This window comes from Larus michahellis, chromosome 1 (genome assembly GCF_964199755.1).
Source record: "Larus michahellis chromosome 1, bLarMic1.1, whole genome shotgun sequence".
NCBI classification, from domain to species: domain Eukaryota; kingdom Metazoa; phylum Chordata; class Aves; order Charadriiformes; family Laridae; genus Larus; species Larus michahellis.
In genome coordinates this window covers 199,799,938-199,812,486 of record NC_133896.1, presented here as the reverse complement: position 1 = coordinate 199,812,486, position 12,549 = coordinate 199,799,938, and the positions used below count along the sequence as shown (strand labels likewise).

General features: G+C 39.0%; 1 protein-coding gene across 6 annotated transcripts in view; it reads right to left on the bottom strand.

Moving 5' to 3' along the window:
* Nucleotides 1-12,549, bottom strand: part of LNX2 (ligand of numb-protein X 2) — a 62,057-nt gene that overhangs the window by 48,232 nt on the left and 1,276 nt on the right. The window contains exon 2 of one of the 6 annotated variants that reach the window (XM_074568633.1): nt 6,329-6,545. The exons of the other annotated variants lie outside the window; for them this stretch is intronic. The gene's annotated coding sequence lies outside the window, so the exon portion shown is untranslated. The remainder of the gene's footprint in view (nt 1-6,328; nt 6,546-12,549) is intronic. 6 annotated transcript variants of the gene reach the window in all.

Below are 12,549 nucleotides of genomic sequence, written 5' to 3'. Positions count from 1 at the left end.
GAAAACGGTTTAGATTTTCTGCTTCTAAATGTTATAGAAAACATATTGCTTAAATTGTAATATATCATTCAACTGCCTGCAGCTTCCAAAACAATCTGGACTGCTCAATATTGCTGACTTTTTTCTAACATTTACTATTGCAATAAACTTTATCAGAAACGTTCACCTTCTTCCATGCCACTAATATATTTTGAAAGAAAACAATGCTCCACGACTCCTTGAAAGAACTCCATTTGCCCATCCCACTCCTCCCTAACAGCTGCGCTCGAGGTTTCCCAAGTGGTCTTGCCTGCACTAAGAGCACATCCGTAGTACACTGATTTCACATGCTAGGATAACTAGGTAACAAGCATTAGAAAAGAGACTGACCACTGCTAAAGAAAGGCTTAATCATACAAGTATTTGTTACAAATGTCACGTCCTGCTGGGGAAAGCTTTCAAAGATAAACGGTGTTTGTGTAACTCACCGAAAGTCATCTGGGATGGAGGACAGGGGAAAAGGAACAGGGAGCCCCTCAGTAGCACAGGAGAGCTCTGACTTTTTCACAGAATATCAGAACTTGCCACTGAAGAGCAGAAATATCAGATCGTGAAGATGACCTTCCTCAAAACCTGCCTGTAGGAATTCCTGTACTGCTCAAGTTTGTTTCTTTTTAAATGGGTTAAATGCTGCCTATTTTCCCCTATTGACAGGAAGATTATTTTTCCCTTTTTAACACAATTCTCCCAAGTTTTCTGCTACACAAATTTGAAGAACAAGAGCTGTGGTGGTCTGTGGCTTGTTTATGAAACTGGCCCTTACCCTCTCCCCAGGCAGCCGGGCATCTTCCCTCCTGCCTCCCGGTGATCCCTGAGCCCACTTCTGTGAAGACACAGAATGGATGTCAGGAGATAAGTTATTAAGTGATCAAAATACACACAGAAAAATAATTTGTTTTAAATATTACACGGGGGATGTAAGCAGTTTATTAATTGCATCTTCTAGATTAATTTCTGATTCCATTAGGTCGTGACACAGTGAAGTAATTTAAATCAAGGGATTTACAGCATTTTGAATTAGTTTAATAATGCTAAAGCTTACTGTATATATTCAAGTATTTAATTCACAAGAACTACCTTTTTTCACCAGCTTATAAAATTAGTTTCAAAACCTAATGTATTTCATTAGCATTCCTGGTAGAGAACCTTATTTAAATTTTACAAGAATAATGAAAATAAACAATACCATTTCATGTTTAAATACAACTTAAACTTTTAAACTTAGAAGTATTCACTTAAACAAATCATGCTGCTTATCACTACAAAATTAGATTCTTTCAGTGCAGTAATATTGGGTTTTTTTCCCTCCTGCCACCAAAGACAGCTTATGTTCGACTAGTACCCACTGAACAGTCCTTCCATTCACTGGTATGTCACTGCAGAACATAATTTTGGAAGTGGCAGAGTCTTGCCTTGAGCTTGAATTATTGCCGCCAAAAATCTCATCCTTCCAAAATTTCCTTTGCATTGTCAAAATTAGAATGAATAGAAAATAAAGTACAGTCAACACCGTTTTTCAGGTTTCTCTGCACAGGAGCAGCTCGACTACCTCAACACCAGTGTCCCTGCACAGGATCCACTTTCATACAGCCCTGTCCTGGTTTGAGACAAGCCCGCTCAGATTCTTCAACCCAGCAGCTCAAACAACATTTCTTATCTTTTAGCAAACACCTGCTATTCACTATTTGCATTTCACAGCCTTTCCCATAGTTTCTGGTGCTAAGAGCAACCTTGAGGGTGGCTTTCACTAGCACTGTCTCCTTTCACGTTTCAACAGATCAGGAGAACACGGATGCTCAGCTTCCGGGGCTCAGATGAGCTAACTTCTATCTCACAAAACCAGAACTTCTTTTACCATCTCCCTACATCTCTACTAGCATCACAGCTAGAGGGTTATTGTTTAAAATGTCTCATGCATGTGGGTTACCTGTTTTTAACGAAATAAAAAATACAAGTAAATTATTCAAATAAAATATACAGACTATCTGCCGTAAAACTGACCTGGCAAACAACCTGAGAATTCCTTAAGTTCACCAAATGTCCTTAAACTCAGTTTTCTGAATTGAGAGGAATCTATTCTACTGATACATTTGCTAAGCAATTTCTTATAGAAGAACTGAATTAGGAGTTGAGGACAAATTTACTTCTTTCCATGCCAAACCCTGCATTCACTTTGAGGCTTTATAAACTCCAGAATTCCTAAATATGTGTAAACCTCTTAAATAAACAAATAACTAAAGCACTGAGAAAATTTTTCTTCCAGAATTACTTTGTAGCATAACTAGAATGGTACTTCTCCTTCACTGCAATATTATGTTGTGGTACTAACTCAAAAGTTCAAACCATTTTCATTTCTTTATTACCAGTAGCAATCTAGGAAATGCTGCCATCAATAGTAAATCTACATGAAGTCGCACTCCTCTGGTGCATTTTGTGCATAGCAATCAGTTCATAATGTAATCTTGTGTTGTTTAAAATTCAGTTTATTCTTCAATTGCTCTGCTAGCCAGACTCTAATTTATTATATTTTCTGGTACATTTGATTTTGGATATTATGACATTCTGGCTCACGCCATTAGAGAGGAAACATAAAATGGTGAGGATGTCTAGGGACAGCTGAGAGTAAGATAGCAACAGCCTGGAAAATTAACAATATCACTGTCTCGGTGCTCAGCTAGACCTCTCCTGCATTAGTGCTAAAAAAAATTCGGCAGTATTTCTCCAATATAGACTTGACATCCAGGAATAGCCTCAGCGGCACCATAAAACCTCAGCTATTGCAGCGGGCAGCTCGGGTGATTGGGAGGGCGGATGGCAGCCTCCAAGCCCGCTGGGGCAGCTGAGCTGCAGAAGAAATGAAACACGGGTCCTGCTGCAGCTCTGAGGCCACCAGAGAAACTGATGCGGTTCTAAATGCCACCGACACTATATACATTGATTATTTTTTTTTAGCCTTGCATTGTCTCGGTTCGAGCTACCGTTTCTTTCTCCTGGCACCCAAGGTGAAATGAGAGGCAGCGGCCAGAAGCCTTCTCAGAGCATCTTTCTTGAGAACCCTGGCAGAAGGGAGGGCTTCGCCCCCTCCTCTGACTACATTAACCTTCAGGGCACGCTGCCAGCCCCACCTGCTTACTCAGGATTTTGCCAGCAAGGGAAGCTCTCACCACACAGATTCGTCCTTCGAAGACGCATCTTCTTTTGCATACTTCTTACTTCCCCCTGCTACATTTGGCGTTTGAACTCCTGCATCCAGAGGACGGAGGGGCAGTCCTGGCAGAGAAACATCGGGCTCCTGTATTCACATCCGACCTTCTTCCCAACAACAGATTCTGACAGCTTCAAACATGAAAAATCCTCACATGCCTGCACAGCTTGCTCTCTCACAAGAAATTCCACATTGGGTTTTGAAGAAAATTTTTATTTCCCTTCTTTTCTCTGTTCTTCAGAAAATCTGAAGACAGCTTGCCAAAACAATTCCCAAGAGTGAACTCTCTGCAGGGAAGCCCAGGCAGCCGGAGCCACGAGATGCTGCCAGCGTTGGAAAGAACTTGTGGTGGGGGAAACCTGGCTGGACCCAAATCCTCACCGATCACTTTGTCCTCCAGAAAAAAACAAGCAGGCTACTTTTCCTCTATAGGACAATAAAGTTTTCTCCTGTCTCCAAGCTGTCTTGTAGCTCAGGCAGTATTGCCACCTCCTTCTAAACCTCATAAGCAGTAAGGATTTTACTAATGATGTTGTTGCTGCAACTGCTGCAGTCATTTAAAAAGACAATCTCAAAAATTATACGTAGCAATGTTACAACATGATGATTCAGGTTGCAAGCTAATTTACAAAACTAAGAAACGCCACTTTTTTGCTTACCCTCTGCCTTTCAGCTTTCCCCACCCCTCCTGAACCTGTGCTGTAAGCCAGTTGCTGGTTTCTGTTCAGGTGCTTTTTCCCCAGCAGCCCAGTCCCATGCAAAGGGCGGACACAAAAGGGAGTAGCATGAGGGACTCAACAAGCACATTTCTAATGTTAGATTGCCTGATTTCACACTTAAAAAAACCCACTGAAGGAAAGTTATTGGTGCGTAAGAAATACAGAGTACAATTTTAGCTTGTGAAGTCTGAGGGAGTCAGAGCATATCACATCAGGCCACACTTCGGTGGGACGGAGAAGTGGGATGGAGGGGCATCCCGAAACTCCAGCGTAATGAAATATCACCACCACAATGAGAGAACTAAGCTCCTCTCATTTCGGTGTACAGGTACCAGGAAAACGTACTGACCAAGTTCTTTAGAAGCACGTGACAACTTCAGCTCCAACCATTTTCTCTTCTCAGTCCCATATACTCTTAAGTAACTTGTCTATGCGTACGCTGCAAATCAATGCACGGCCTCCGGTGTCTCCCTGCACCTGCTCTCATTACCCTGTGTTGGAAACGAACCATGAATCGAGGCCGGAGACTCGATTTCACTTGCCAGCGTGCAGAGAATAATCATCAATAATTGATGTCAGTCGGCTTCATTTGGGGCACTGCCTCGGGCACACAATGGAGACACAGTATGCACCAAGAAAAGGAAGATTTGTATATAAAGTGATTTGATAATCTGAAAAAATCCCTCAGTAAACAAAGGAAGTTTACAGATAATTGTATTATAAATTAGAGTTGTTTTAAAACAATGCAGAATGTATTCGAGAGCATCTGGGAAGAAAGATGGTAGTTTTAAAAGCAAAACCTTGGGGGAAAATACTTTCCCCCCTCAAACAGAAAACAGTAATTCGTTTTATTAGAACCTAATCCTCTTCAATTCATGTTAAGGCAGAGCATTTTTCCAATAAAGACTTTTATCAATCTACTTAAATACAATTTTATAAATAAATAAATATTAAATATCTTTAAATATAGTTTTAGTATCTGATTAAATGATTGGTTATTGCACCTTTTTTGATTGCTTCCATTTTATTTCAAATTTGAGAAGCAGGCTAATTTTAAGTCAGAAAACTGAATATGTTAATTATTAAATTAGGACAGAACTTAACCTCTGGACTACAGAAAAATATATCATGACAGCAAAAGCATTCTGATGTCTGTCTTTTTATATGCATCTACTCATCAGATGGAAAGTTATTTTCTTAATTTACTTCTTAATAACTTAATTATTATTAAGTATTAAAAAAATACTTAATAACCCCTTCTGTCTTGCAAAAGTTATTATTTTTCCAGCACTCATTTACTGTGTTACAAACTTTTATTGTGGCAATTTATGTGAAAATCCCCCCAATAAAACCCATAAATGAATCATTAAATTTTCTATAATCAATGTTGGCATTCAATAATATTTATACAGATCTTCTATTTAAACAACACATTATTGAAGCCCCTCATTGCTATAACTGCTGACAGCACCAGAAGAAAAAAGTTACTCCACAACTTCAAAGTAAAAGCAAAAACTACAGAACTGAACAACAATCAAGTTGGTAAAAACATATTGGATTAGATTTCTGTAATGCCTTACCTAGCGTATTTCACTTCATTCTTCCATAAAAAATGCTTAATGTTAGAGCTAAATTTGGAAGGATTTCTAAGTTAAGATATGAAAGGAAAGAAAGAGAGAGAGAAAAAAACTGTTGAAAGAAAAGACTAAGTACAGGCTTTGGGTTTTTCCTTTTCATACTGCTTGATTTATTTATATATAGAAATTCATTTTATATATATACACACATATATGTAAAGTAAGTTCAATGACAAGCAGAATGCTAACCAGATTTGCACCAGCAGCAATTGAGCCCCAGCAAAGAAATCCCCTAAGGGATGCTTTGCTATAACCACATCATCACAGCTGTGGTGAATTCAGGGACTTCCTTGGGAGCAGAAGCAGGCAGAAGGACTCTCATGCCCACAAAGGACCCCATGGAGTCACTGCTGCAGATTCAATTGTACAGGCAAGCTGTAGGGATGGCTAAGTAGGACTCAGCATGTGATACATCACATGAAAAATAGCATATATGGGATAGCAATTGCTCCTAACACGTGTGGGTGCATTGCAGTACAGTTCCTTCTCTCCTGCATTTCAACTTAACCTGCTCTGCAGGTTTTCAGGTATACGCGGCCTCACCTACATCAACACTTAAGAACAAACCATTTTTATCCTCAAAGTCAGTATCACAGCTAAAACAGAAATCTTTCCTCTTTGACCCTTTGAGGCAAAAAAAAAAAAAAATAATCACAGCACAATATTGGTATTACTCTGTGAAATAAGTTGCCTTCACTATAAACTTGAGACTTAAAGACAAATGATACCTGTTGTGAAATCCATGTGGTTCTGATCATTTGTAGGAGGTAACCATGTCAAGCTGTTACCCAAAAGTTCTTCATCAAGTATCCTCCACTTCATAATGGCATGACTCTTAGCTATGAACATTTCCTGGCTTCACAGCTTTTCAAACTTTTCAAAATATGACTTAGGAAAGCATTACACTTCTACAGCATTCCTCTAGTCGGTGGCACACATCCCTTACTGCAAAAGAGAGAACTGTTAACAGTTTCATTTCACACTCTAGTAACTCAAAATTCTGCATTACCTCTCACTTTAGTGTTAATTTTCCCATAGATTCTCTTTTTCTGCTTACATGGCAAGACAGCTCAGGTCAAGTGCACAGAGAAGCTGTGCTGCTGATTCTTCTTTTTACCACCACTGAATCACCTTCACTTTTGCTTCACCGGAAAGTTATTTTCCCTGCAGAAAGCAGGAGAGCCACAGCCAATAGATAAGTCAGCTGCTATCAGTCGAACTGGATTTCATAGTGAGGAAAAAACCTCCCCAGAACTAAAATTGCAAGTATTATGTATGTAGGATCATGCCCACGCTGTATAAATACACCACGAGAGGCATATTTGCTGCTGTACATGCGGTGAAGCCTAATGCAGCTCGTGTCACTTCCAGCTATAGACAGACACGTATCAGAAGCTATAGAATATAAAAGTATCAGCACTGAACAGCCATGCTGAGCCATCCCCCAGATAACAGGAATGAAGAGTGGTTATTTTGCCAGATGAAGCAGAAAGATACCTTTTTTTCACTGGCGATTCAAAAAAGAAACACATTTGGTGGTTGTCGCTGAATTCTTATGAAGCTTTGTAATATGTATGTAAAGATCTAACTTACATACCTTTTTAAGACACTCAGATGAAATGTGTGACAGATCCACAAGTACACAAACATATCTGTATTTTAGCCTAATATAACCTGGGCGAGATTAGCTTTACCTTTAGCATTTAAAAGGAATTAAAATAGTCATGAAGCAAACCCAAATTCTGAAGGCATTTGATACTGACTGAATAGCATTTTATACAGGTTTAGTATACGGCAGTGATTTTCAAATTGTGATTTTTAAAGCTTCAATCTTCATTAGAAGCAGCAATGACAGCTTAGTAATGCAAAAACAATCCAGGAATTGAGTTGTACTAATTTCCAATTAACATAAATGCAAGATCTAGCACAGACATGGAACTATTTTACTAATTCAATGGGTGAGCTTTCATTAGCTTCTGTCAGTAACAATAAACAGCTCAAAAAAACCCCTCTATAGCAAACAAGACATAAAGACAGGAAAAAGAGGCCAGACAGAAGGAAATTCTCATCAGCCTGCTCCAGAAGAAGCTTAACTGAGAAAGTTTTTTTAAAAAGTTTAAAAAATAAGTTAACCTCAGTTAGCAGTCGGGGCAGTCCCAGGGAGCAGTGGAGGTTTGGGTGATAGCTGTGGTGCACACATACTGTATGTACCAAGGGTACAGTTACAGCTGTAGGATCAGAATGGGGTTTATAGCAAACTCTTTGAACATGACCAGAAAGTTTATACAACGCATTAGGATCTATATGGTCTTGTGATGTATCGATCAGCTTTCACTTACAGTTATTTCAGTCTGCTTACACACAAATTTTAAACAACTTGATTTAAAAAAAATATAGGAGAAAATTGTGATATGGGGCAGGGTAACAGATCTAATAAAAAGAGGCAAGAACACAAGGAAGGGTAGGCTATCGATAAATAAATGGATCAACCTGGAAGTAACAATAAGGCATCTTCCTCTGCATGAAGTGGCAATAGCTGTTACTGATTATTTTTTTCTATAACTTTTAACCTCCAAACGTGTAGAAGCAACTTAATATGGTCCATATTTAAGTATTTAACCTATTGCAGATATTCAGTGCGCTATCCATGAGGCACATACAGATACCAACATCTCCAGTGTCCTCCTCGAAAGGTGACTTGCCCTAGGTGTAGGCTACCCAGCCATGAGATGGACTTTGAATTGTTCTGCACAGCCTGTTACTGAAGGTGATGGAAGGACCCAAGGTGTTGAAGTCAAAATATGGTTAGCTTAAGAGCCCCGTGGGGATTGTGGGTTTTCTTTTTCTTTTGTTTTTGCTGGTGTAGCAGGTAGCAATGTCAATTAGGGGGATGATTTGGATGACATCGCTATACCCACAGAAAACCCCAGCATAGGCTCTACTCTACTGCCATGTGTGTACGTTGCTGATACAGCTCGTTCTCTGGAGACTAATACAAGGTACACAGCTAAAAGAACGTTCACATTATGACAAAGTAAAATGCATCAACAAAGAATGCTTGCCAATACCAGCCAGGCTTCTTTTTTTTGAATGAAGACTTTGTTCAGGAATGCCAACCAAAACTTGATAGCCAGAAAAATCACGACACGCCTAGATTCTGAAATACTGCTTTATGTCAGAAAAAAAACCCATGGGTTGGTCCTTTCAAAGCTAACACAACATTCCTGTGGTAGAACACGACGCCTTATCCGAGCACAATATAGCAACCACTGAAAAACGCTTTCCACGAACTGTTTTCAGCACACAAGTCAGCGACATTTTACCTCCGTTAGCTTTGCTTGAATTTCCATTTGCTTCTGTTGTGCCAAAAGCCTCTGCTGCACCCACTTTCTTTTTCCTACATATGAACTCAGAAATGAGGATTAGCACCAATCTGAAGAACAAAGAAAGCCACAGGAAGGTAAGGACTTAAAACCCTCTATTACTAATATTCTTTGGCCTTTCAGAGCCAAAATTTTGGAAGTGACTGCATTGAGAGGGTTGGCTGTGGAGGAGAGCTCAGACTCAAGCAAAAATTGCATGCAAAGGAAAAAAAATAATCTCACAATAAGTACAAACGCAAGACCTGATAAAGGTGTCAACGTATTACACTGACTCGAACCCAATCATAAACTGTGCCTATTCCCAATGGTCTTCTAACCAGCCAGCCATCAGGAATGCATGACGCCAGCATCCTGACACCTTCCACTGGGCTTGTGCAACCTCTTTGGAGAAGCCCATGGGAACACGCAGTGGCCATGCCATCTCAGGCATTGGGGTGGGGAGAACAGCCTATAACACACTTCAAAATCACTCCCACCGCAAAAAACATACCAATGCAAGGCAACTTGTCGTTCATTTTTCCCACTGTGCTGAATAATATCTAACAGCACTACATCACTCCAGGCAACCTGATCCAAAAGCTCAGCTGCCTTTCTACAGCTACTGGGTTCCTCCCTTTGCCCAGACACATACGGGTTCTCCTTTAATACACATCACTTTCCTTTGTGCTCTGCTGCTAGAAAAAAGACAAATAAGTCATAGTTCCTTATTCTTCGTGATCAATAACTGCTTATTACTACCATTTAAACATTTTAAAACCTGATCAGTTCCTATATTGGATATACTCCTTCCATTTTGCTCCTTGCATTTTGCTCCACAAACAAGGGTTCTTCATAAAAATTCTGTACACCCAATCAAACAGTGGCTAAGCGTGGCAAATCTCTCCAATGAAATATAAAAGCACATTCTGCTCTGTGGAATGAAGGAAAAACAGCCAGGCAAAATGAGGCAACCATCTATCACTCCATCCCAAAGTAAACCAACTCTGCCTGGGCAAAATGTAACGTCTATATTGAGCTGACACATTTATAACCTCACAATTACTTTTTTACCCAATTTGGCCTGTTTTGCTGCAATGACAGCAAGAAAATTCTAGGCATTCTTAACAAAAATACCACAACCCCAGTGCAACATCACAACTTGCTTACTTAAAACAGAAGTGAGGCTGCAAATATTGAGCTACATTCCCCCAAGGTTCCATTTTTTAAAGAAAAATAGCTCTGAGTAACTGGGTGGAAAAATTGCAGACATGCAAAACAATTAAAAATCTTGCATGTTCACAAGTTACCTGTTTTTATACCAAAAAACTGCATACTCAAGCTTTCCTTTTCACCATCTAGTGCACAGCTCAGTGTGAGGCTCAGCAAGAGACCTCCCTCGTCTTCCAGCTCCCAAATTACTTGTAAAACTAACATCAATTGAAATAAGCATCTACAAGAGTGTAAAGGATTGACTTCTATGCACATTTATATCAGTAACAATACTTTAGGAATAAAAAGAGACGCCTGTAGTATTGCAAAGCACATTGCAAGGATGAAGTCAGCTCCGGTACAGCACTCTAACGCAGCAGCAGGGCTGGGAGCATCCTTTACATGTCAGTAGACAAACCAGCCCCCAGTTCCAAAGCAGAAGTCAGGTACCTACATTATCTCACGCAGAACACAGAACAGCCAGTATGAAAACACATGACAGGTTTATCCTATGAACTTTGTGAACATAAATCCTGACCCTGAAAACATTTACATGCAGGCTTAACATTAAGCCTAAGAACAGACCTACTAATTCCAAAATAAATACTTGGGTGTTTAAAAGTAAACATATGTAAGCGCAAACATCTACAGAATTGGGGCCATAAAAAACAAAAAAAACACACCGCAACATTATTATTTTTTATTGCTCCGTAGACATCATGACCCCCTGATTACATAATTTAATACTGATATTTAAAAGAATTTTCATCTTCGAAAGGCATTACAATTTCTAAACAAACTCCATTGACCTAATAATGCAATTAAGCAGCATGCAATTCAATGGGGTCACATTAAAATTGCTTCTGCAAAGCAAATCAGCAAAGAATTTTCAAATATCAGAGACAAGCCACTGCTGTATCAAATAGACAACCAGTTTCCTCTGGTGCCTTTTACACCAGGGAGCACTTTAACATGGAATGAAGGCTGTTTTCTTATTAGTTACAGCTCTTAATATCTAATAGCTCTTTAAATAAGCACCATCTTGCTGATTTATGACATTAATTTATATTAATCCAATGTCTAGTTACACATCATATCCTTAGACATTTCACTTTGATATTGCTGGTATCACTTCACAGTTGCTTTCACATATATTAAGACATTTTTAAAGAGTACAGCAAAATGGGATTAAAAAAGAGGAGAATATTTTGAAGTATTTTCAAGTAGACAGTTTTAACTAGAAGCTAACAAACTTCTGCTGGTTTTTAGTGATACAGGCCCATAAATATACACCAAGATCAAGAGTGACTGGCTGTTCAGTGCAGGTAAAGCCTTACAAAAAAAACAAAGTTTCACTGAGGTCATCAGTGCTTCCATGAGAGCAGAATCCAAACAAATGCCAAAGCTTGCAATGTCAACGCCGACGTTTTCGGAATTACACATGACAGGTTTTAGTAAGCTTATTTTTTAAACTAACCTAACTGTCTCAAGAGAACAGTACTTTTCCATCCAATCACCGGCTTACATTCCTCTTGCAAAGTTTTGCCCCTAAATTTGTAGATTATTTTTTTTTTAATTTGAATAGAAGATTCAAGTCCTGCGTTAGGAAATCATTCTGTGTTTGCAAATCACAGACCTGAGTCCAAGGCCCTGGGCTACCTCTTGCTGAAGTCACTAGGCAGAGCTAAGGGTCAGTAGAGTTAGAAATTCATTACTAAAAACTCTCGTTTTAAAATAACGTCTTTTTTTTTTCCAATATCCAGAGATTTTAGAATTGTAATAATAGAAGCACCTTAAAACATAACATTACATACTCTTTTATTTAAAAAAAAAAATCTAACTGGGAACAATGATTTTCTTTGCAGCATGATGAATTTGGAGTTAATCACTTTATATAGCATTGTGTTCAGGAAGGATGATTCCTCCCTCAGTGAGCTGATCGTTTAAAAGAAAACAGTAAATGATAAAGGGCCCTTATTAAGTCTTATGGTTCTAGCAAGTACACTGACATACCTTGTTTCCACTTTGAGAAAATTTTTTTAATAAATTCAGGGCAGCATACGGTACTAACATGTTTATTTTCCAAGTGGTAGGGACACTAACCGAAACCATCTGATGTTTCTTCCTAAGCCTCCTTGATCTGCTGCTGGATTGCAGCTTAGAATAAAGCATCGCGAAGCCAAACGGAATTGGGTAGAGAAATAAAAAAAAATAATGGTGATTCAAAGTGTTTAGTTAATGAGAGCCTAGCTCAGAACAGTTTCTCTCTTAAACAGAAGCTCAATTGCTTTTATGATTCAAAATTTATTTCCAGAGACTATTCAAATGTACACCAAAGCTAATCCCTAACAGACATTTTTTACTTCGCACAGAGGCAA